At 38.5% G+C, this 26,105-nt stretch overlaps 1 protein-coding gene across 4 annotated transcripts in view; it reads left to right on the top strand.

Moving 5' to 3' along the window:
- whrna (whirlin a) overlaps positions 1-26,105 on the top strand; it is a 143,409-nt gene that overhangs the window by 74,135 nt on the left and 43,169 nt on the right. The gene's annotated exons all lie outside the window — the stretch shown is intronic.

The following is a 26,105-nucleotide window of genomic DNA, read 5'->3' as shown; positions in this document are numbered from 1 at the left end:
CATTTTCTTCTGATATTTTGACAGTCCAGCAACACTGGACAATAAATAAATATAAATATATAACGCATTAGGCAGAAGAAAACCCTTTAGCAGCTCAGGCTCTCTTTAGTTGGTGGAATCAGCTAACTCTCCCACGCTTTGGTTACCTAGCAACTCATTCATTCTTTGGTTACCTAGCAACGGCCTGCTGAGTAACTGGCGCAGCAGCAGTTTCAAGTTTCACCACCATAACTGTGTGGAGTAAAAACTGGATAAAGCAGGAAATGTCACATCGATATTTCAGATATTATTGGTCAATAATTATTGATATTACTGACTGATATGAAGTGATAATATCGTGATATGTTTTTCAGCACTTGAACGCACCATAATAGTGCAACTGGACCAGTTTGTTGCTGCCTCTCATTCAGTGAATTGAACATTTTCATATTTCGCCACATAACAACCACTAACATAAATATATTTCACTGGAATTTAATGTGAAAGACATAAAGCAGGAAGTGGGACACAGTTGTGAAGTAGAAAGAAAATTATACATGATTCAAAGCATTTAAAAATAAAAATAAAAACACTGAAAACACAGAGTGCAAAAGTATTCAGCCCCCCTGAGTGGACAGAGGGCAGTAAAACAGCTGCTGGTGTTTTATAGTTTGTTTCTACCAGCTTTGCACATTTTTTTGTTGGTTCTTCTTTGCAAAACAGCTGAAGTTCAGTCTGATTGGATGGGGATCGTTTGTGAACAGCTGTTTTCAGGTCATGCCACTGGGATTAGGTCTGGACTTTGACTGGGCCATTCTAATACATGAATACGCTGGTAAACATTTCTTCTCTACGCCAGAAAAAATGAAAATCACACAGTACTCTGATCCAGACTAAATTGTTCTTATTTGACTTCAATCTACTCAAATATTTGAGGTTTTCTTAAATGTGAACTTTTAGTTTGTCCATTTGTTTCTGACTCTTGGTATTCTGAGCTGCTCTGCGGAGCGATCAGAGCCACGCAGCGAGCTCAGATGTTGAAACTGTCACGGATGTAATGAGTTGAAGATCCCGCTGAGAAGTTTAGGAATAAATAAAAAGGAGATAAATCGTTGCTTTGCTTCCACGCTGTCAGCGCTGACAGCATGACGGAGACAGACAGCAGCCAGGAAGGCGACAGGGAATCCTCCAAAGACCGCAACGCCGCGGCTGATGACAGCTCTCATTTAACCTGCTTTTATTTTATTTACTTTATTTTAGTCAAACCTTGCACAGCACAGAGGAATGAATGTTCTGATTTATTTTGTTTGCTTTCTTTGTTTTTTATTTTAAATCTACTGCACAGTCTGGCCCCAAGCAAGTGATTAAACTTATTATAAACTTACTACTGACATTTTTAAATTATTTTATTTTAAACGGTGTTGCAGGTTTATTCTGCATAGCAGCACCCCAATTAATATTTTTTTTAAAAGTCAGATTGATGCACTTTTATTTTGTTTTGCTTTTTATATTTGCATGAATTATTTTTTATGTATATTTCAAATTATACATATTTATGACTTTTTATATACATTATTGTTTATATGTATTTATCTTTTACTACTAAGTCACTTATTGACATAAGACAGTATTTGTATTTTATTTTTATTTATAAATCTATTATAACATTTTTGCATTTTATTATTGTTATTCTTTTCCTCTTGATACGTCTGTGGCAACACGCATATCTTTTAAATTTATTTTCAATAATTATATTTTGTTTATTTATAAATCTTTTATTTCTTAAAAAATGCATTTCACTTTAGTTTATTTACTGTAGAATAGTCACTTTTGAAATTATCCTATACATTTTTTTATTTAATTTTGTATTGCTGGTTTTCAGACTTTTTTGTAGAAGTATGCAGCAAACTTTTATCCTACTTTGCTGTGTTATTAAAATCTCTATATCTTGTCATTTTAAATAACTGATGTGTTCTACCTGACAATATTAATCTTTTATAAAATAGTTTTTAGAGTAAATGCCTAGAAGATATGAATGATTTGTGAAGCAGAGATATTGAGAGTTGCTGTAAACATCCTGCGGCTGCAGACCCCAACACTCTGCGGATGTGTGTGACGGCCGGTGCTCAGCAGGAGAGGAGGTTTCCTCATAACTGTCCGCTGCTGCTGCTGCTGCTGCTGCTGCAGCTCCTTCCCCTGCAGCTCACCGCTCCTGCTGGGATGACAAAGATGGATGACGACGCTCGCTTTCAGGCCTTTCTAATCAGCACCGCTATATGGGGGGGACGACGCTGAGACAATTCCTTCAAAAAAGAAATATAAATATTTAAAACATATATTTGGGGACCTATGTCAATAATAAAATAATAATGGCGGGTTTTTTACTTGTTTTTGGCGGTAAAAGTTAAATATTTCCGCTGTTTTAGACCAAAAAGCAAACAGCCGTATTTACCCAGCACCCCCTTGTAACGGGATGAAATGGTTTGTTCCAGCGTTAGCGGGTGTAGTAGCAACCGGTAAAAGACAAAAACGATGGTGATATTAACAATGCTGCTTAGTAAAAATAATAACATCTGATTTTTTTTAAAAAAGGAAAAGAAAAAAATCAAACACAGGGCGTTTCGTTTTAGCCCATTACTCCCCATCAAAAGGGCTGGATAGACTACTGCATGGTTAACGACCAGATAGCTTAGCTAGCTAAGCTACAGTTAGCCTCTCGTTTCACTGCATTTAATCAATGAAAGGGAGTTCTGGTATTTCTCTTCCTCTTTGCTCATTTTAAATAAAACAATAAAACTGAAATATTTGGTACTGACAGAAAATTAATCATTATATAATATATGTTATGGTTATTATTAGAATATTGGTCAAGGTTTCCCTATGTCCTAATATCCATCCATATTGACCGAACATCCCCCTGTAACCGATGAAAATGGTTTGTTCCTGCTTTAGAGCACTTTACATTGAGGCGTTTAGCCTGTGGAAGACAAGAAAGACGTGATTTTAACCATGCTGCCTAATAAAATATAAAATCAGGTGTTTAAAAAAGAGAAAGAAGAAAGACAAGACAGGGTGTCAGCTTTTAACCAGTTTTGTACTTCGTAGGAAGTGGATGTGGATTACCAAACCTGTTAGCTTAGTTAGCTTAGCTACTGTTAGCCTCCATTTCACCTGCATTCAGTCAGTGAAAATCTGCTGGATTCTCTGTCTCTACTCATTTTACAACACAATAAACTGAAATATTTGGTACTGACAGAAATCCAAATAATCATTATATTATAATGTATCTTCATTATAGTATTGGACAAAAAAATACTGTTTGTCCTTTTTGGTAGTAAACGTTAAACAGCCTGTCAGACCAAAAAGCAAACATCCATATTCACCAAACTCAACTCACAAATGGGATAAATGGTTTGTTTCTGTTTTATTAGCAAAACTTCGTAATAAAATTAATAAAATAAAGTTACAAGTACAGCTCAGTCAAAACGGTCCTGAAAGAAAAGTAAATTTGTTCCAAAAGGTTACTCAGTTAAATGTAACTGAGTAAATGTAGCTAGTTACTAGTTGCTACCCAACTCTGAAGTTTGTAATCCAGGTATTAAATTTCATTCATAGTGTCTTAAAAAGTCTTAAATCTGAGTTAACCAGGCAGCCAGAAACTCTTCCTGTTTGGACTGGTGTCCACCACCATGTCCCTGTCTCGTCCTCCAGCCCTCAGAGACGCTGGTCTACAGGTGTAAACGTTACCGTGGCGACCGGCTCTTGTTGCAGGTGTTTGTCTTTCTGTTTTTGAACGTTTTCCTTCCCACTGAGCAGGTTGGGGAAGGAAAGGTCAACCTGTTCTCGTTGGCCTGTTGTTGACATCTGCCTGGTTGGCTTTAATCTGATCAGAGAACCGGGGAAAGGTTACGTCTGCTGTACGTACGGCGCTGCCTCTGTCTCCTGGACAGATTGTTGGGACTTGGATGTCATTTGCATTTAAAAATAAAGAATTTGGCATAAGAGACATTTCCTGGATCACTGATTTGAGATGTTTCCAGATGTGGAGGCCTTTGAATCTGCAGAGCCGGGACGTTCAGGTTACATGTTGGTTTCATGCTGTGGAGCTCTGGTTTCCCATCCTTCACCAGGACCTGAAGGCATCTCGTTAGGAGCTGTCGGTGTGCTCAGAGGGACGGAGGCTTCCATAAAATCACAGATTGGTTAAAGATTAAATGTATTATGTTATTGCACATTGTTACAGAAACTCTGTCGACCAGATTGTAGATTGACTCAGTTATTCAGATCACAAATTGACCAGTTCACCTGGTTTCCATCCGTCCATCTTGAAGGTTTCTTGTTCAGTTTTTCCCTCCTTATCTTTCCGTCTCTTTATCTCCTGACAGATTAAACTTTTACTCTTTGCTATAAAAACTCAGAGTTTTGCCTGCTGAAACTCAGACTAGTAGTAAAGGTTGATAAATGCTGACCAGCCTTTTTGTTGAAGTGACTTTTCTCTGGTTTAAATCGACACCGGCGGTCCTTTAAGTCCCTGTAAGGTGAACAGAACCTGAGCTTGATGCTTGTTCAGCCCGGCTCGCAGACAAAGGCTGCTTAATGTTCGCCGCACCGGTGACTCCACTGTAGCAGCTTCGATCTTCACACCAATCTATTTTGTTGCTTTGTTACATTTCCTATTGTCCAGTTTTTATTTTTTCTTCTCTTGCTCTCTGTGTAGTTTAATAAATCTGAAATGTCATGTTGAAAAGAGCATCCAGCTGCAGGAGTGGTTTAAACTGTCGGGGATCGGACCCTGATCTACAGGAAGAGGAGATTTAGGCTTAAAATTAAACCCAATAAAATCACATACAAAAACAAAATTTAAACAATGATCTACTTTAGTTTAAGGAATTAGCATTAAACTCTAAGCTAAGTGTTAGCTAAATATTAGCTTAAAGCTAAATATTTAGCTAAGTGCTAAATATTTGCCTAATATACAAATTCCCTTGCCAATAACTTTAAGTGGACTATCAAAATAAAAGCTGGGTCTTGCTTACCGCTATATAAACTCCCGCTGGTGAGAAAATATTGCTAATTACTTGGATCCAAATTAAATATTTAGTTTTTAAGCTACATTTTTAGCTTGCTGACAAAGTATTTAGTATTCAGCCAGATATTTAGTTGTCAAACAAAATATTTATCTCCAGACTAAATATTTAAATAACAAGCTAAACATTTTACTTATAACTAAATATTAAGCTATCATGCTAAATACTTAGCTTATATGCAAATTCACTCGCTGATAGCCGTTAGTAGACTATCAGAATAAAAGCTGAGTCTTTCTATAAACTCCTGCTGTTAGCTTGGTAGCTAAATATTTAGTTAAAATCTTCTAAATGAAAATATGACTTTTAAAAATGGCTAAACACAAATTACTGCAGAATTCTTCTTCATCTTTGCTTGTCGGCACATTGCCGCCACCTTGTGGTAGTGATGCTGTATTGCAGGCAGTTGTTTCATATACAAATTAAGCTCTTTTTTCCACCTCTTTAAAGGTGCATTAGACATTTTTATCATGCAGCAGTGACGTTATCGATAAATCCACATTTCCCTCTTGGTGTTGTGCAGCAGCTGGAGCGTTTAATCTCTCCTGCAGTGAAACAAATCAACAGGCTGGATGTTGCATCAGCATCCCAGGCGGAAACTCAAACCACTTGGTATTTATTAGGTAACAATTATTACATTCCAAACAATATTTTGCAATGTTAATATACCAAACGCTGATCTGGAGATGGCGATCCCTGTTAAATATTTACTTGTTAGTCTGAGTGAAAATGTGGCAATCAACATTTCTGCCTGGATGATCCTATTTGTAAATGCTAAACAGCGAACGACTATTTACGTTTGAAAGGGAAATAAGTGTCTTGATTGAAATATTACGTTGCACCAGATTGCAGTCAGGAAATATGTGCATAAACAATTTATTTTCTCTCCGATCAAAAAGTGCACCAGGTTCTGTTCTGCTGCATGCAGAGGAGAAATAAAACGCAGCGTTTGTCCATTTTTTATTTCCTAGGCATGCTGAGGGTTCTGCTGCTGGACGATAACCTACAGTGGCAGAGGGAGAGAATCTGAGCTTATATCTTATTTTACATCAACACCATATGAGTCAATAAAAAGAAAAGCAAATTCAAACCAGAATAAATACATCCATAAGTCAGTTCCTGGGTTTTAAGTCATCCATCCAGGTGTTGCTGCTGACAAATAAGATGAGCTGCAGCCATAAAATATTCACAATATCGCCCATAAAGGCAACGTTTGAGGTTTTCAGAGTTTGAATGCTGCTGAGAAAAGGTTGTTGAACTGCAGCAGGATGATAACAAAGACACAAATCTCTCTCCGAGCTGAACTGGAAGCAGCTCCAGTGATTACATGGCCTTTTAGACGGAGAGATGGCCCCGTGCTTTATTGATCCCAGAGGAGGCTCCATGCATCCAGGCAAAGCTGCACTCAGTAAATTTACTGGGGAAAAAAACAGAGAAAATCAACATGAAGGTTTGAATATTGACTCTGAGGAATGAAGCACAACTATATAAACTAAAAATGGCATTACAGTAAAACAGGAGAGTGAATAGAAATGAATCTTCTGATTGATTGAAAATGAGTAAAAGAGTTTCAGTTCTCTCACTACAGAAAACATGTCTGAGAACCTTTTCTCCTCTAATGCTCTGTACCAAACGTCGCCATGGTTGCATCCACACTCTGCGTCTGTCAGGATATTATTGCTCATTTCTACCCGACTTGTCCTTTTTAAACCTTTTTCCTCTCATGTTACAGAGCAGAGGCCTTAAATGAGCCCAGATTTACCTCAGAAATAAGGAGATCCAACTTTCTGATGGTTTTTCTTTGGATTTGGGTGGGGCTGGAGCGATTAATCGTGATTAATTGATAACTGAAATCGTCAGCTAATTTAGTAATCGATTAATCGTTAACTGGAAAAGACTCAAAAAGGCCATTTGCTGAAAAAAACCTACTCAGAGCAGTAATTAGGCCAAAACTGTACAAAAATATTCACATTTGCATTTAAAATAAAAACACCTTTGTTTATACGTTTTAGCCAAAACTACTCAAGTGGAATAGCTTAGCTTTAGATTTACTTAAGGAACGGTACAGTGGTGTATTTTAGACAATAAAATGTTTTCGTATTTAAACGAGGAATTTAAACATTTTTGTTTCACAACTTTAAATGTATTTCTGTAAATGTATAAAAATCTTAAGTGATTCAATGAAAAATCTGTAGAATGTGCCAATATTTGTTTTGTGTACAATTAATCGATTAATCGTCAGAATAATTGATTAATCCAGTAATTGTTAGTTGCATCCCTGGCCTTGGTTTTCCACACATATTACATCTTTCAGTCCCTCTGATCTGGTTCTGGGTGAAATGGTTGGAAAATGGTGCCTGGTGTCGCATATAAATATCTGAAAAGTGTGTCATGCATTTATATTCAGCCTTCATGAGTTATTACTTCATGGAGCTACATGGTTGGACTTTTTCTCATCCAGTTTAGAAAATATTTGCCCCATTATTTTATGTGAGCATCAGTTTTAAGCAGATTCTCCGTTGGATTAAGGTCTGGACTTTGACTGGACCTTTGTAACAAATGAAAATGTGGCTTAAAGTTTTGACATTTTACCTCTGGCTGTTAGGTTTTCATAATGAATATTGGTCTCTAAAAACACTTAAAACACCGAATGTAACTTAACCTGCATTAATATGTAGCGCTACCACAGAAGCTAACGTTTTTCCTCTCTGTGGGGGTTCAGCCAATCAGCAGTCAGGAGAAATGGTGACACTCCTGGATTTACAAACGCCAGCCAATATTTCATCTTCCCAAGCTGCATTTTGTTTTAAATATTTTGGAAAATAAATCTGTAAATAAGAGAAATTTTTGCGTAAAATTTGGACTTATGGAGTTATATTTTATGTTTCCCACCAAAGACAAAAGAGAAATCCTACAATCGCTAAACTCTGACGCTACTCCATTTTGGTTTACATTTCATGAAGAAGGAAGTTGCGCTCAGTGTCTTCAGAGCTTTTGTGTCGTTTCCTTCAGTGGTTCTTGATGCAGCGCCCCCACAGGCCAGGAGAGGAACAGGTTTTTCAGTTAATTAGGTTTGTTTGACACGTTGCAGTGTGAAAGAAAACCACAGCAGCTGAAAATGTAGCAGCCATTTTGGTCTCCAATCAAACTGAATCTCCTCGACTGTCGGGATTGAAAACACTTTTAGCTGCTTCTCTGCAATTAATGCATAATTTATGTTCTCTGTGTTATGACTAGGGCTGTAATGATCAGTTATTCTGACTTTTAATTGATTAATCGGATTAAAAAATGGCATATTCTACATGTTTTTCATTTAACCACTTAAACCTTATTTATACAATATTAGAAATACATTAAAATATGCACATAAAAACAATTAAATTGCTTTTTAAAGTAAGAAAATAAACGTTTTATTGACTAAGGAGTTTTGGATGAAATATTTCATAGACAAGTTTTTGAGTGTATCCTCCTGTTACAATGAACCATTTACTAAATTAGTTACCATTAGCTTAACAAACAAACTCGATTAATCTAATTAATCAGATGAATCTTTTGAGCTGTAGTTCTGACCTGTGATCTTTTTATTGATGAAATGTGCAGCAGCAAACACTTTGTTTACTCGTTGTGCCGTCTCTCCTCGACACCAAAGACCTCCGAGCGAAACGATGCAATCATCTGAAAACGTCTTGAAACGATCCTGCAGCCATTCGCTTGAAATGCTCTTTAGATTCAAATTTAGACGTAATTAATTCCCCGGAGGGAAAATTGCTTCTTGCCCTTGTGTGAGCAGAAGCCTCACACATCCAGACTGAAGAGACAGACGAGTCGCTGCCGTTGTGTGCTTCGTGTTGGTGTCATTTATTTATGTTTCCTCCGTGGTTTTGACTGTTTGTGCTCACTTTAACAACCTGCTGTGCAGAAGCAGACAGGAGGCTTCGCTCCTTCATAAACATGAGGTTCAGATGCAAAAAGATGCAGCAGGATTTACAGACAACAGGAGGGCAGTGATTGCTACCCGGAGGTCCATCTATCAACGTCTCATCTGTTTCTCTGCACCTGCAAATAACAAATAGTGATTTGGACGTAAATACACTCCAGTGTTTCTGCTACTCTGCTTTCTGTTTCTGCTCAGTAACATTTTTCTGAAATGTTTATTTGAATGTAGAGTATTAGCGTAATTAGTTTTGATCACACCTTGCTTTCAGACTCTTCAGCTTCAACCAGGTTGACGTTTTCACTTTTAGATTTGCTGTGGTGTTTAGGATCATTGTCTTATTGAAGAGTCAGTTTGTTCTGCTGTCGGACAAAAGGCCGCCACCAAAATCTAATTTTACAAAAACATTAACTAGACTAAAGCCACTTTTTGAATGGACTCAGAATCCAGGACTGTGAATTGTGATTCTCTATGCAACCAATAATTTTTTCTGCACTTCTACCTACCATTATTATTGGCTTTTGCTTCAATACATTGTTTGAGATGAAGAAATCACCTTTGGATGCGTCTAGTTGAACATCCTACTTTAATGTTGTTCATAAATGTCACCTGGAAACCTGATTTCTCTAGGTTTTTATGAGTAGTGTTTTTTGTCTTTAGCATGCTAACCATGCTAATTGTTTGATTTGATGTCCACTCAGTTAATCTTCCTAACTGTAGAATGATGGTCTTCAGGTTATTTGGAAATTAAATTTTTAGCTTTTGACAGCAACAATTATTGCCCCAAGATCACAGCTCTTGTTTTTTTTACCAGACAAAAGAGAAATTATATCATCACCACTCCATTTTTATTTACGTTTCATGAAGAAGGAAGTTGCAATCAGCGTCTTCTTCAGAGGTTTTGTGTCGTTTCCTTCATTGGTTCTTGGTGTAGCGCCCCCACAGGCGAGGAGGAAAACATGTTTTTTCCAAGAGAACCGCAGCAGCTGAAAATGTAACAAATGTTGCCATTTTGGTTCCCTGTCGACCCGAATCTACCGAACTATCAGCTGGGAAAACATCCTTAATAGTCACACTGCAATTAATGAATACTTTATGCTCTCTCTATAGCGTCTGATGTCTTTCTGTTGGCCTCCAATGAGCCACAGTTCCTGCTTTTATTTAGCACTTAATCAAGTCCGAGGACTCCAAAGCGCTTTACGTTGAACTCATTCACCGTTTCCTTCATCGTTGCCCAAGGACACAACGATCCGGCAACAGAACCAACAGAACTGTCGTTTTTCAGGTGATCAATTAATGGAGTGCATTCAGAGCACCTGGCCAGATACTTTTCCTCTTATATCCCAAAAAAGCACCAAGGCTGTACTTAGGCTGTTTGCATAAATCACCTCTAAATGGGCCGAATGCCAAAGGATAGAAGGAAATGCTTTATTGACATATGGAGGCTGAAAATGTGACATTTGTTGTGCAGTTATAAAGAAAACACACACCACTGCTGAAATTGAAAATGCCCCAACATGGAGTTGTGTCCTTAGTTTCCTTTGGACGTCTACTCTGGGGGTGAATTAACACTTCGCATTAAGGGCGCAGGCGGGAGTGCAGGCCATCTGTTTCTCCATGATGTCTCCTGCAGAGCGCTCGCCACAGGATCAATCTCCCTGTGGAGCTAAAGAGCAGAAACACTCCGCTATCTGTTGCCACCAAGCTGCAGCAACCGCTCCGTCACCACAGAGGACGGAGCCTCAGAGCGCTTCAGCAAGGTGAAACTTATTAATGCAGCACAGAAACACGGCTCTCACTGAAACAGACACAGTCTTCTCTCCAGTTTTACTCCAGTTTTCAGAGTTCAGCTACATGGACGATTGTAAGGCTGAAACGATTAATCAGATCAGTCAACTAATTGAAATAATCGTCAACTAATTTAGTAATCAATTAATCATCAGCTGGAGTATAAATGTTCAAAAAAGGTCATTTGCTGAAAGAACAACACAATCAGAGCCAAAACTGCAAAACATATCAATTTCTTCCAGTGTTTCTGTAAATGTTCTTCCCAGAAAGATTTAGCAGTTTTAGCTTCATTTAGTTCAAATTCTCTAAAATAAAATAAATTAAATCTCCTGTTAAGCATCCAATTATTGGTAATCAATAGATTAGCCCAAAGTTGAGCATATGTTGATGTTAGAAATATCTTTTAGTTGCAAATGCATTATTTGCTACAAACGATCAAATTTTCTCTATTATTGTGTTTTTTAGCAATAAAATATTTATTTTCTTATATAAAAAGGGATTCAATGATGTAATTATACTTTTTAAAATATTTCTAATATAAAGGGCTAGATATAAAATCTGCACTATTTGTAATTTTTAAAAAATCAATTAATCGTCAGAATAACCGATTAATCATCAGAGTAACCGATTAATCGATAAAGTAATCATTAGTCGCAATCGATTGTTTCCTTTAAAGAGGAAGAAGTTATCCAAACCAAACTGGTTCGAAGTGGATAAGTGTTTGGACCTGATAGCTGGTTGTACCATCAGGCATCATCTTGATCAGCGTCAACGTTGTATTTTTTAACCAATCAGTGGTGAACCTGCAGGGATCCTGCTGTATAGTCCAAGTAAGCTTGAGCTTCTCAAACTGATGGTTTTTCCTTCAGGATTGTCTGAGAGAGAGCAGGAGTTCATAATCCCACACCATCACACTGCCTCCACCATGTTTCAAAGCTGGCTTTTCTGTTTTCCTGAAATAATTTTTAAGTTTAACTGGATGGACACCTTCCAGGATATTTTCCTAAAAGTTTCAGAGATTGTTGACCTTTGTGTTCTTCCAGTCCCTCTTTCTTTTTGTTAAATCATGAACTGTGGTGAAACCTGCACCAGATCTTGTTCTGGGTTCTTCTTGGACCGCCTGATTTAAATCAATACCTGAGACTCACTGAGGATGGTGTAGAATCAGTGATGCTGTGGGCCTCTTAAGGTCCCAATGCTTGGTGAAATACCAGTAGTGTGTTGTTCTGAAGTAGACTTGGAAAAACCAAAACTAGAGCCCAGTTTTCTCTGTAGAAGTGTTGATTTGTGTCTTTGTTCTGGCACAAATGATGGAAAACATCAATTTCGATGTTTTCTAAAGGTCTAATTTATCATTGAAAATCATTTTCTTCTTGTATTTCATAAATTTGCTGATTTTACTTGTGTTGTCCCACCAAATCTAAAGATGATCAATAAAACCACATCTAATCCAAAGAGATTTGAGCTTTCCACCTGTTGTTGTTGTATTCAAACAAACCCCAGTTGTTTTCAGATATATAATGGCTGCAGACAGAGAAGGATGCAAAACCCTAAACCTAAAAGCTTACCCCATCCCTAATTAGTCTCCATTTTGTACATAAACAACACAAATAACCTGAATAACCTGTCAAACCACGAGTAAAAAAGTGTGTTTGGGCCAAAAGGTCAGCAGTCGTAGTTAGGTGCTGATTAGAGGTATTGATTCTCCTTGGCCTGATTTAACTGCTGCAGAAAGGTCATATTTCTCACCCAATGAGACTAAACTAATTAGTTACAATTGACACACATGTAAAAGTCATTATCACCCAAGTCATGATGTGTTACCTCTATTGGAGTGAGAATCTGGGGATCAAACCCTCAACAGATCCTCTGGAGCTGAAATGTTCATATCCAGTAAAATAAATGCTGATTCGTCTTTAAAACAGCAACAGGCAAAGAGAAACCCAATCAGTTGCCCTCAACTCCAGCCTGGCTGGGCAAGAGGGATGCCGTCATCAACGGTTCCTGAGAGCATCAAGAGGCATTTATCCCATCAGCCCCCAGAAAACGCAGCTCCTAACCAATGGTAACTGATTACCTGGCCTGACTGCAGCAGATTGCTCATCTGGTGCTTTGGCTAGCTCTATGCTAAGATACGTTCTATGTTGCTCTATATTTTTACTGTATTTTGCGTAACTTGGACAAAATAATTTCCCTTGGGGGTCAATAAAGTAATCTTGATCTATTTTATCTGGTCCATTGAGAAAACTACCCAGTCAACCGAACCGCACCACATCGTTCCTGGGAACCCTTTAGCTGACATGGGGATGTAGCCTACGTGCTTGTTGCTACATGTACAAACTCTGCCAATCACCAGAAACTTGTTATTCATACGAAGAGTATTCGTTCATGGGTCTCAGGTGAAGCTCCTCCATTTTGTTCTCACTCTTTGTGTTCACTAGGCATTTAACTATGTCGTAGTAGCCAATCGGAGGCCGATTGTCTGACATATTGTCCTTCTCCGTCTCATAGCAGCCATTTTGTTCATGAATCTTTCTCACACATCAGTCAAGAGTTTCCACATATTTTCTTTTTGTTGGTCTGGAAGCCATTGGTTTGCTGTGCTTTGGGCTGCGCTTGCCTACCAAGATGGCGCCGATCACTTCCAGTTCAGACTTGTGGAAACATTCTGAAAACATAGACAGCATTCATAACCCGGTAAAAGTAACTAAAGTCCAAAACCTCTTAACTGCACTTGATGTTTGGAAACCCAAGAAAACTTAGTATTGTTGTTGTTACCACTGTTAGCTCTATATAAATATGGTTATATGCAGCTAGTAGATGGTCTAAAGCAATACAATCGCAATGCTTTATGTAAGTGGTGTCCTTATGTAGCCTATTAAATAATAGAGAATATGCTTTTTTTTTTTTTTTTTACATTTTTGGCTTTGACTGCTTTGGTCTACCAAAAAACAGCACAAGGGATTTTTAACCACTTTCTTATCATCACTTTTATCATTATCTCAATAAACACCAGGAATGATGACATCCTGAGTCCGGATGGCCGGTTCCTGCTGCAGCCGTCATGTGTGAGATCTTAGTATGCGCAGGGTGAATCTGTGGGGCTGATTCTGACACATTTCATTCAGGCAGGAGTCGGACGGCTTCACTGCTGTCAGTGTTGCATCATTAGGCCAGCCCTCCACTCCTCTGATCAACCTTTCCACAAGCCGACTATTAATTTAGAAATGTCTGGCCAAGCATGGATGAAATACAGATTTAACAAACAGGTGGAACTTTTATATTTAGTTCAGTTCAGGTTATTTACCGCAGCAAGTCAGTGCTACGTGAATCTAAACTCACCAAAAAAAGAAGAAATGGTTTCAAGTTCAGATCGTCTCAAACTGAACTCCAGTGGCTTCAGCCGTCACCAGATAAACGGATCTTCCTTTGGGCTGCGGTGGAGCATGTTGTTCTCATTTCAAGCGTTTCTGCACAGCTGGGCTGTTTGGTTAGAAGCACCATCGGTCCTTATTACCCAAGGACACAACGACGGAGGCAGACGGAGCGACGATCCACTGATCATGTCAGAGAACGACAGGCAGAGCTGGGTGTCGTCAGCATCGAGGTGGTCTGAGAAGCTCGGATGTGATTGGATGATGTGGCCCAGTGAGGAGAAGAGGTTTGAGCTCAGAGCCCTGGGGAACTCCTGTGGTGAAGCCAGTTTACACAAAATAGCCAAGCAGTGAAAATTAAGGCAGTTCTGGAGAAAACGGGGGCTCCAAACTGTTATTAGCAAGACGTACCGGATAAAACGGCCCATTTGTGCTGCATTAACGCTGCAGCCTGCAGTGACCCAATTCCGATGTTTTTAACGTAATGCGACCTGTAACTGATCTTTTCATGGCAGTGTGAACAGCACAGCTCGGATTCTTTTCGAATGTGACCCATATCCGATACGTATCCGATTCAAATGCGACCATAACGTCCAGGCTGCGTTCATCCGATCTGAACTGATACTCAACAAATTCTGCGTCCTGGGAAGAAAAACAACAATCATGACGGACTATAATGAGGATTAAGTTGTTAATATGCTGCTCTAGCCGGACAACAACTTCAAATATGTAAGCTAAGCTCCACCGTTAGCCTCCATGTTTACTTCCGCAAACATTGAGCACTTCTTCTTTTAACACTGAGAACGCTGACGCTATGGAGCCCTCTAGTGCGCATGTGGGACACTTTCAGCTCGTTCACACTGGAGGTCACTTACAGGTCATATATATTTGGAAATGTGAACATCCACAGCAAAAAAAAATTCAGATTTGACAAAAAAATCAGACTTGGGTCACTTCAGGCTGCAGTGTGAACGCAGCCAGTCGATGGTTGTTATTTTACGTAGATACTTTGATCTAAACGAGTCTGAAGGAAACTCAAAAGCATTCAGAAGTGGATGTTACTGCGGCCATCAAACAGCTTTGTTCCTTTTCACCACTCGCTGCAGCAGGACTTTGAACCGGCTGCAGTCGGAGCAGATGGTGGATGGCCGTGGTCGGACTCTGTAATGGAGCCGGGACAGGCCAAAGGCTAAAATACGAGGAGGAGAAACATGGAGGAGGTGATGGAGATGTAGACAATGAGGGTTGAAATGAGGGGGCAAAGGTTAAAGAGGAGGAAATTAGGCCCGATTAAGAGAGTCTGATGGAGCAGAGTGAGCCAGGGAGCAGAAAGCTGTGGGGAGCAAGAGATTAACCTGTTCAAATAATGAAAAACCAGCAATGAGCTGCATGAAAAGAAGAGAACAAGGAAAACTGGACATCCTTTCTTTCCTTTAGGAACAAAGTCAGCATCCGACAAGAACTTTGAAGCTTAAAAAACTGTTTCCTGCTCAACTACAAACCTTAACATTTGCATAAATGAACTCAGTTTAAGTTTGATCTTCTGTCAAGTTGAGAATATATTTTATATAAACTGTCTCTAAATTATCCTGTTGGATCAGGACAAGTGCATTTTCACCTAAAGGTCATTTTCATAAAATACAGTTTAAACATCAAAAGGAAATGACAGATTATTAGGGACAGTCTAGTAAAAAAGTAATTACCAGATAGAAGTCATTACTAGAACAAAAGTTATAAAACTAGAAAAATAAAGTAATAATACGAGAAAAATGTTGTATGACAAAAAGTCATTAAAAGTCTGAAGTCATGATAATACGAGAATAAAGTTTTACCAATATAAGAATAAACTGTTATAACTCCTACATGAACAATAATCATTTAGCATCTTTCTTCTGGTGTTTTGGTTTTTTTTATCCTACTAATATTATCACTTTATTCTCAGTGTAAGCTATAGTTTTATTCAAATATTCATCTGGGTGTGATTTTAAGTAAATTTCTTGGTTAATTGTGAAATTAGCAGAATAACGGCAAAGTTTTGCTTTACATTTATAATGGAAATTACCTTTAAATCCGTCTGTTATTGAGTTGAAGTGCCTTGAAAAGCCATTTAAATGAGCCGAACTGAAGCCTGTAAGCTGGGAAAAGCCACTTCCCAGAACTGGGATGTTGATCGATTCCTCCAGATTAGAGCGGAAATGTTCATGTCTCAGTAACAGGCGTCACCAGCAGAGGGACGTTTTGATGAGCAGCTCAGTGGGAACCAGTGAGCTCTGCTCCTCAGTGCGTCCCGTCTCCGTCTGCACTCACAGCCCTGAGTGGTTTTCCCCAAAACAGCTCGTAGCTCAGAGCTGCAACACTCTCGCCTCGCAGGGGGAAAAAACAAACTCCAGCTAAAATTGATCAAGAACTTTTCACATAACTCTTAAAAAAGCTCCCAAAAGAAGTGATTTGAGTCGGAGCAGCAACGATTAATCTGCCGACACGGGCGGCTCCCGGATCCTCGGAGCCTCCTGATTTAGAAACTGAGGTTTTACAGGTTTTCCTTCACACTGCGGCTGCATTCACACCAGCCCTGTCTAGTCCACTTTAATCCAGCTCCGGTTCATTTGGGGAGGTGAGAATGCGGACTAACAAAAGGAACTCCGGTCCGCCTCAAATCCTGAACTCTTGACGCGGTGTGAATGCAACCGAATCGGGAGAACGCTCCAAAAGCAGGACGCTAACTACAACGCAGAGCATTCTGGTTACTTTCGAAGGTGTTGCGTCGGTTTCCATGGTGACGGGTCTGCCTGCAGGGTAAAGCCGACCCAGAGAGCGAGGAAAAGCCGAATAACTGAGCGCGCGGGCAGTCGCATTACTCTTCAGTGACTTTCGCTGTTTTCTTGCTCTTTCTGTTGGGTCGATCCGTTTCAAAGCATCATTGACTTTTAATGTTAGAAATACAACATGCAGAGCAAAACACAGCTGCTGTGGATGGAGTAAAGTGTGATGGTAACCTTTGGGGGCGTGGCCAGCAGCAGCTAATCTGCATAAAAGTGACAGACGTCTAAAACGGCTCATTCTGAATAAAAAGCTCAAAATGCGCAGAACAGATCAGGTGAAACATCTTTACCTGAGGAGGATAATTTGGTGCACAAAATGTAACAAACATGTTTTGTCTTTAGCTATGCTAGCCTGTTGAAGATGAGCTACAACAGGCTCCCTTTAAGATGCTTCTCTTGCCAACTCACCTTCAGTTTATTTTCCTGTGCAGCTCATTTTCACTCAGAAATGCTGCTGTTCTGTTTTTTATCAGCACGGCGCTTCCTGTGCCACAGGCTGCCACACATTAAACAAAACCACGATATTTCCTCCTCAGGTCTGAACTGTTGCCAGGGTAATACTCCAACAGTGCCAAAAATGTCCAGAGCTCAGCTTTTTTCTTTGAAATTAATCTGATTCCTGAGGGAGTGGTGCTCACAAAGTGTACATTTTAATTTCAGGAAAGCTTTCCTATCCCACTTATCAAATATTATTTGTGTTTATCTTCCTTTGAACTGCCTCTGTTTCACTTCACAATTATTCACTACTTTGTGCCGCCCTGTCGCATCAAATCCAGTCATCCTGAAGTAAGAACTGTAACTAAATTTGGAGAAATTAAAGGTATTTTTATACCTCAACATCCAGAAAAACTCCCCTTAAAATATTAAATAACTGCCTCCATTATTGTTGATATTCCTGTTGGAGTTTCAGGTGATGGAGGAGCTGAGTCTGATTTTTGGCAACGATATGATTTATCACTTATTTTACACTGCAAAAGAACAAAATCCTACCATTAATTTTAGCCTAGTTTCTTGTGCAAATATCTAATAAGACAAACTAAAAAGTAACTTTTCAGCTACATATAGAGGCTTGATTACTTAATATTAATGAAAATGTTCTGGTTCCATTGGCAGATAAATTAATTTATAAAGTGGGAAAAATGTCTTGTTATAAGTGAAATAATAGTAATGTTTTAAAGGAATTATTTATTTAAAACAAACCTGTATTTGTTGCTAAAAAGTTACTTTTAAGATAGTTTGTCTCGTCTAAAGTGTAATAAAATATTTGCTCTTGAAACTGGACTAAAATTACTTGGTAAGATGTGTTTTTACAGTGAACCACTTTATTTAACACTTAGATTCATCATCATACAGGAGGAAACTGAGAGTTCAGATGTTTTCTGGGTTAATCCCTTTAATGCCCTTTTGTTCGCCACGCTGAACATTTCTATAATAGGTTGTATAACTTTACTGGATTTTTACTGGGGGGATGTGTTGAACGCAGCCTGTAGATGAAACTGCCAGCAGCTTAATGTGTTGTAGAGCTGAGCTGCTGCGCCGCAACGAGAAACAATAAAAACCCACTTTAATTATCCTGAAGTGCATCAGGGATCCAAACACTGATGGCTGCATTTTAACAGACCAGATTTTACATCCAGGTGCAGAAGGTGGCTTTGAAATGTCAGTTTTCTTTACACTAATCATATTCAGACGGAGCAAAAATGTGTTTTTGTGACATTGAGACATGAGAAGTCCAAAGTGCAGATATTTGATATTTGCATGAAGGATTTGTTGTCTTTTCCTCCTGAGGGATCAGGTTGGTGAGGAAAGGGTAATTAAATGTTGTAAATTATTTTATATGGATCCATTTATGAAATCAGTAATGCTGATTTAACTTGCAAAGACGAGCTATAAATCCAGTTCTATGGAATCCGATCAGGTAAATTAAACATCTGTGATGTAAAAAATAAATAAATCCTCAATCTACTTATTTATTTTGTTCTGTAGGAGTGAATGTTGCATCATCAATGGGAAATAGTTTCCCAAATAGATTGAGGGAACGTTTCCTGTGGAGAATCTTCTTCTGATCAGGTTTTCCTGCAGCTCAAATTTCTGATGCACCGATTGCAGCTTCCTGGACGATCTTTAAAATCCTGACCTGCCGATTCCGATTTTGAGCAATACAGATTTTTATGTTTATATTTTTATAAGTGACACTGTCAGGAGATATAAGGTTCCAGTACACATTATTATTATTGTTATTATTATTATTATTAAAAAACAAACTTGTTTTACCTGCTCATGAGGAAGAATTGCTCTCAAAAATCACTAAAAATAAACTAAACAAAAACATCTGTTCCTTTAGAGTGCTTTCACAAAGCCCTGTTTAGTCTGGTGTGACGTGAACTCTGGTGCCGTTTGAATGCATATGTGAACGCCAAACAGACCGTGAACCACTCCAAAAACAGGAAGTGGACTACACCGCACGGCATTCTGGGTAAATTCAACCAAAATAAAAGCGCTAGCTAAAGACACAAAAAAAAAAATCCTACAACTGTTAAAATTTCTTTACATTTTGCGCTCAGTGTCTTTGTAGGTTTTTGTGTCATTTCCCTCAGTGATTCCTGCTGCAGCGCCCCCACAGGCGGGGAGGGAAACAGGTTTTTCAAATAGTTTGGTTCGTTTGTCACAGTGCAATGAAATCGAACCACAGCAGCTGAAAATGTAACAATTGTCGTCATTTTGGTCGCCAGTAGAACCAAATCTACCAAACTATCAGGTGTGGAAATGATCTTAGTCTCGAATTTTCACATTTTAACATTTTTCTTAAATCTCTGATGATTTTCAGACCTTTGTAAAAGTAGATAAGATTTGTTTTGCATCAAAGCACAAACTGATCTCCAATCTCCCAAAATTAGGGAAGTCAATAAATCGCCCGATCACCTATCAATCAGTGCATCCTGATTAGAAACAGAAGTTTCTGGAGTTTCTTGTAATTTCTGCTCCTGTTCTGACCAGCTTTCTTACTCATATGCACACAGACAACACTACACTTGCTATTAGCCAGATGTATGTGTAAAACAAAGTACCAGTGAATGGAAGAAGCTGGAAATCTCACTTTTCTACCTTTAATCATGAAAGGTTTATCTGTATTACAGTGATGTTGCTGTAAACTGATTATTCTGAACTTCTGCTTCTTATTCTGGATGAAGAAACTCAAATTCTCAGACGTTCGCTGCTCTGTAGATCTTTTCTTTGGCCACAAACTTATGTTTCCTGTCAGCTGAGACGGCGCCGCATTTCAGGCAGTTTTGCTGATTTGTTTGTTTCAAACAGTTGTAACTGAAATGGGAAAAGTTGCAGCACAATCAATCAACTCCGAGTCGACGGCTTGATTTGTTTCACTCTGTTTTTGAAGAATGTGGTTTTATGAAACGCTGATTTTGATTAGCACTCGAAGCATAAACATCGGCAGCTGTTTAATTACCCAGAATGCAAATCTGCAGGCGCTCCTCCTTCAGAAGTTAACACAAGAATTGATCACAAAAAAACAAAGCGTTTATTTTATCTGCTTTTATGTAGACTAAAGATGTCCAAAGTGAGGTCTGGGGGCCATTTGTGGTCATTGGATTGATTTTGTGCCGCAATTAAAAAGTGATACAAATTGATGCAGACGGAGACTTTTAATTTGCAACAAGGGTAAAATTATTACGGATATAATTTTCTTACTCTGGAAAATATAAATACAATACAAACTGTTTCTGTTTATCCAGAGTCTTTTACTGAAAAGGCGACCAGATCAGCTTTGATTTAATTTAATAAACTTGAGCAAATATAGCAAACCTTTTGGAAGAAAGTGACACAAATCTGGTTCTTATTACTGAAAATAAATTTGTTCATTTGAGCCCAAAAGAAACTGAAAACCAGATGATTTTCTTTAAATACAGCAAACATGCAAAATCTATGATGGCGAATTAGAAAACAGAAGGAGTAAATTTCCAAAACAAACCTCAGAGATTAATCTCAGAAATGTTCTACAAACAACTTGAAAATGTTCAACTTTTGAAACTCAGGAAATTAAAACGTTTCTGACATACTTTTTTTAGAACATTTCTGAGATTAATCTCAAAATATCAGAATTTGTTTTCTAGTTAATTTTCAACTTTTCAAACACAGAAATTTCTCAGTTTTTTCCAGAACATTTAAAAAAAATTGTACTCATTTTTGTTGTTTTTAATCAACACTGCAAAAACAGAAATTTCTGTCTGGTTTAAGGTACAAATATCTTATGATACTTGAAATACTAATTTACACTAATTTACAGATAACTTATCAGCAAGATAAAGGAGTTTATTTTGAGTCAATAATTTCTTAATATTGGTGAAAATGTACTAGTAATACTATTATTTCGCCTATAACATGGGAAAATGTCTTATAAAAGAATTAACCTGTCAGTGGAAGTAGAACTGGGTTGCTAGGCGACGGGCTTGACTTGGCAGGGATTGCTAGGTAACGGCTCAGTGGAACATTCTACCAACGGAACTATAACTTTTTCATCAATACTAAGAAATTATTTCCTTAAAATAAACTCCTTTATCTCGCTGGAAAGTTACTTATGAGTTAGTTTAGTCTTATTTCAGAAACTGGACAAAAACAGAGGGTGAGACGGGAACATGCAGGATTAATGAGGCGAAAGAAAAGGAGCTGCAGCAGAAAGTGACTCACCTTCATTCACACGAAATCACCACAGGAACGCAGCGTGGGGACATTTCCTCAATTTAAAACGAGAGGAAAAAATTAAAGGTTAGGTTTCTGATAGATTAAGGCTGAGCTGAGAGGAGAGAAGGTGATATTTAAGGTTAAGATGAGAGTAAGTCCTCAGGAAATGAATGTGAGTCGGCGTAATATCCTGAGCCGTTCTCACAATGAAGACATTTACTGGGAGATTAATACGGCGAATTGGCGTCGTCTAATTTGTTCCTCTGTAATTAATGGAGTGGTTTTAATGACGGTTATAAAACTAAAACAGCGTGTAATTAGAGCCAGGATTACGCTTGTGTTCATTTACAGGATGCAGCAGGTGCAAATAAACTGCCATGATTAATCTGAGCAGGTTTTATTGGTCCTGAGAGGGAAAAGGTGTCAACTGTCAGGATGTTTGCAACATGTAACACATTAAAGCAGAAACACTAGTTATTTAAATTTGTTCTAAAAGCCTAAAACCACAAAGAACATTTCTTATTAGCCCCACAGGTTCCAAAAAGATTGAAAAAAGTCTGGATTATTTTTACTTAAATAGGGAAAATCAACATTTCCAATATTTGTCTATGTTTTATAATTTTTTTTGTTATTTTCTTATTTAAAAAAATATGAACGAGTTACTGGGATCATCACCATTATTACTGTGTATTGAGTAAAAATACTGCATGTTTTGACTCAGCAGTGAACTTTTAAATTTCCCTCATAAATTCCTGTTGAGCTTTTAGATATTTACTCAAATAGAGGCTTCAAAATAACATTTTAAAAACAGATCCAAATAAAAATGTTCAACAATTTTTAGGACATAGGACATACATTTCAAAATATTAAAATTAATTATGCATATTTAATAAATAAATTAGAAAAATGTTATCAACTAAGTAAAACCATATTATTTTCTCATTGTAATACACTGAGCTAATAGATGCTAAACATTTACATCAGATTTCATTCTTATCTTATTAGTTGCTCATAGATCACATTTATATTAAATAGCGCGTTTTAATGTGTTGCTTAGTGCTGCAGATGTCACCAAGTAACAAATCTTACATATCGTTTGTACCATTAGCTGACAGTAGCATGTTTGGTTTATAGTAGAAATGTGTTTTCGCTTGTTATATAACTATATGCTAGCAGGCAATAGAAAACAAGCCTTTTACTTTTAAAATGTTAGTTTTTCCAGTAATTCTATGGTACCTGCTAGTTCAATAAGCTAATGTAAGGATTTGAGGTTTGGTATTCCTGAGTGTGGAATGTAACTCCAAATTATTTTCAGAAAACTTACCTGTTTGCAGAATGTTTTGTATCTAACATATTTGAGAGAAAATACATATTTGGCAGCTGAAATTGTAATGCTAATAGTAACTTTAGCTTCATCAGGTTGGCTAATGATAGCTGATGTTTGGATTATATGCTAATTAAAATGTGTATTAGTGTGTTATGTTAACTCGACAACTTTCATGCATGGATGTTACGGTCACTGACCTCTAGGGGCTCTCTTTTTTTGAGAGAGCTCTGTGTTTTTTGTTTCAGCTCTGCCTGATTGCTGCAGGTGAAGTGTGTTGGGGCTCGTCAGCCGCTATATATAAGCAGCAAGCTGGGGATGCCAGATCTCTATCTCTCTCCTTTTGTTTGACCTGGGCCATGAGCTGTGACTCTGCTTGAGAGCTTTGTGTGTGTGGACCGACTTAAGTTTGCTGTGAGCAACTCTGTAACTTATCCAAGAAGGTGGAAGCTGGTAGGGGTTCTCTGCCATTTTTGTTGTAACCTGTTTTCTCCTGTTTTTGGTTAGTAAGGGAGTTTAGGTTTTTTGTATTTTCTTTTAGTTCTCTTTAGAAAGTGGTTGTTTTATTTTATAGTTGTAAGGGGGTGTTTTGTTTATTATTTTGGCCTTGGAGACCCTGAAGCTGTGTTTTTTTTTTTTCTCTCCTGTACTTGTTTTAGCAGACTTGTATAATAAATTATATTTTTGTTACTCATCAACTGTTCGGATTACTTTTTGTTTTATGTTAAAGCCCAGTGCCACAATTTACTTTAGGAATTCTAGGGTGGGGTTGTAACATAAGTGGGGGCTCGTCCGGGATTATTTTTGAACATGGCACAGTTTAATTTGGAAGAATTTTTGAGTAATCCTACTGTACAACAGTTTGATGTCTGTAGAAAAGATGATTTATATGAAATCGCTTCATACTTGGGTATCCATGTGTCTAAGTCTCTGCTCAAACGTGACTTAAAATCTCTTGTCTTTAGTAGCTTAGTTGAGAAAGGAGTACTCGCAGTGGATGTGGACAAAGAAGAGACCACCTTTCCTGGAAGTCCTGATCATTCTGAGGTTTGTGCTGAGGAGGAAGGAGGAAAGACGCCACCTGCTGCTACCAAGCCAGGGGGGGATAAACCACCAGCCTCTCTCCCACGGTTTGAGCCCTTCTCTATTGAATCCTCAAATTCCAGTGTTGAGGCACGTTTGAAGGTACGTCTAGTTCGTCTAGAACTTGAAGCTAAGGAACGGGAACGGAAGGATGAATTTGAGTTCCAGCTTAAATGCAGACAAATTGAAGCTGAAACTGCCATTAAAATGCGTCAACTGGAGCTACAGTCTCAGAAACCAACCCATGTTCTCACTACAGATTCTGGTAGAGATGAAGACAATGTCGGTATTTCACCAGATGAACCTTGCTCTTCTTTAGCACCTTCTACATTTGACATTAGCAAAAATATTGCCCTGGTTCCACCATTCCGAGAGACAGAGGTGGAAGCCTATTTTAATGCGTTTGAACGTATTGCTGTTGCCCTTCACTGGCCCACAGACGTTTGGTCCCTTTTGTTGCAGTGCAAACTGAGTGGTAAGGCACAGGAAGTATGTGCAGCACTCACAATAGAAGACAGTCTTGTGTATAACAAAGTTAAAGCTGCCATACTCCGGGCATATGAGCTGGTACCTGAGGCATACAGGCAACGGTTCAGAGCCTTAAGAAAATCAACTGCACAAACATTTGTTGAATTTGCAAGAGAAAAAGGAATGCTATTTGACAGATGGTGCCAGGCAACTAAAGCTACTGACTTTAGTTTACTACGTGAGTTGGTATTGTTGGAGGAGTTCAAAAACTGCCTTCCAGATCGTACAGTGTTGTACCTGAATGAGCAAAAGGCTACTACCTTACAAGAGGCTGCTGTTCTGGCTGAAGAATTTGCCCTTACTCACAAAAATGTTTTTGTGTGTAAATCTGGCCAACCTTCTCGTGACAAGATATGGAAAGATGTCCCACAATCTCAGGTTAAGAACGCTCCAACTTCCAAATCGGAGAGACAATGCTTTTATTGCCATAAAATGGGGCACATTGTTTCTGACTGTTTGGCCCTGAAACGTAAACAGGCACCCCAACCACCAAAACCAGCTAAAGGGGTTGGCCTAGTCAAAACCCTGAGATCCTCCCCAGATCTCTCAAACCTGAGTGAACCTGATGACTGTTTTAAGCCCTTCATTTTTGATGGTCTTGTCTCCCTAACAGGATTTCCAGAGGATGAGAAACCAGTGAGGATACTGAGGGACACTGGCGGTTCCCAGTCATTTATTCTGTCCAGCCTTCTGCCATTCAACGCTGACACCTCCTGTAATGCAAGTACAATAGTACAAGGAATTGGAATGGCGTATGTACCGGCACCTCTACATCATGTTTACCTAAAATCCAAGTTGGCCTCTGGATTCTTCAAAGTTGCGGTGAGAAACTCATTCCCTGTTCAGGGAGTTGAATTTATAATGGGGAATGATCTTGCTGGAGACAAGGTACTTCCTATTCCTGAGGTGGTGGATAATCCCAGTTGCATAATGGGTGAAGATGAGATGTTGAAGTCCCATCCTGATGTGTTTGCTGTCAGTGCTCTTACCAGGTCTCAAGCTCGCAAGCTGAAGGAAGTAAGCTTGGATGACTCTGTTCTTGGTTTTGCTTTGATGGAGGACAAGCTGCCGGCAGAGGACTTTTCAGAATCGGCGCCTTTCAAGGACAACTTCACTCCAAAGACTGAGGCTTTTCTCCCGCTATCAATATCACGTGAGAGTTTGAGCCAAGATCAGAAAAGTGATGAAACGCTCACTAAATGTTTTGAAGGGGTGAGTGATTCAATAAATAGTGATAAAACCCATAAGTTTTATGTGGAGAATGGATTACTTATGAGAAAATGGATCTCAAGGCCTGCCTTGCAACAGCAGGGTATTGAGGAAGATTGGGGAGTAGTACAGCAAATTGTCATTCCTCAAGGTTATCGGGAACAAATACTGCAGTTGGCACATGACCACTCATGGTCGGGTCACTTGGGAATCACTAAAACCCATGACCGTATTCTACAACATTTCTTTTGGCCAGGCCTGAAGAAAGATGTTGCCAGGTTT

Source organism: Poecilia reticulata, chromosome 12 (genome assembly GCF_904066995.2).
Source record: "Poecilia reticulata chromosome 12, P_reticulata-male-v2, whole genome shotgun sequence".
In the NCBI taxonomy this organism is placed as follows: domain Eukaryota; kingdom Metazoa; phylum Chordata; class Actinopteri; order Cyprinodontiformes; family Poeciliidae; genus Poecilia; species Poecilia reticulata.
The sequence above is the reverse complement of the archived record's forward strand: the minus strand, read 5'-3'. Positions and strand labels throughout refer to the sequence as shown.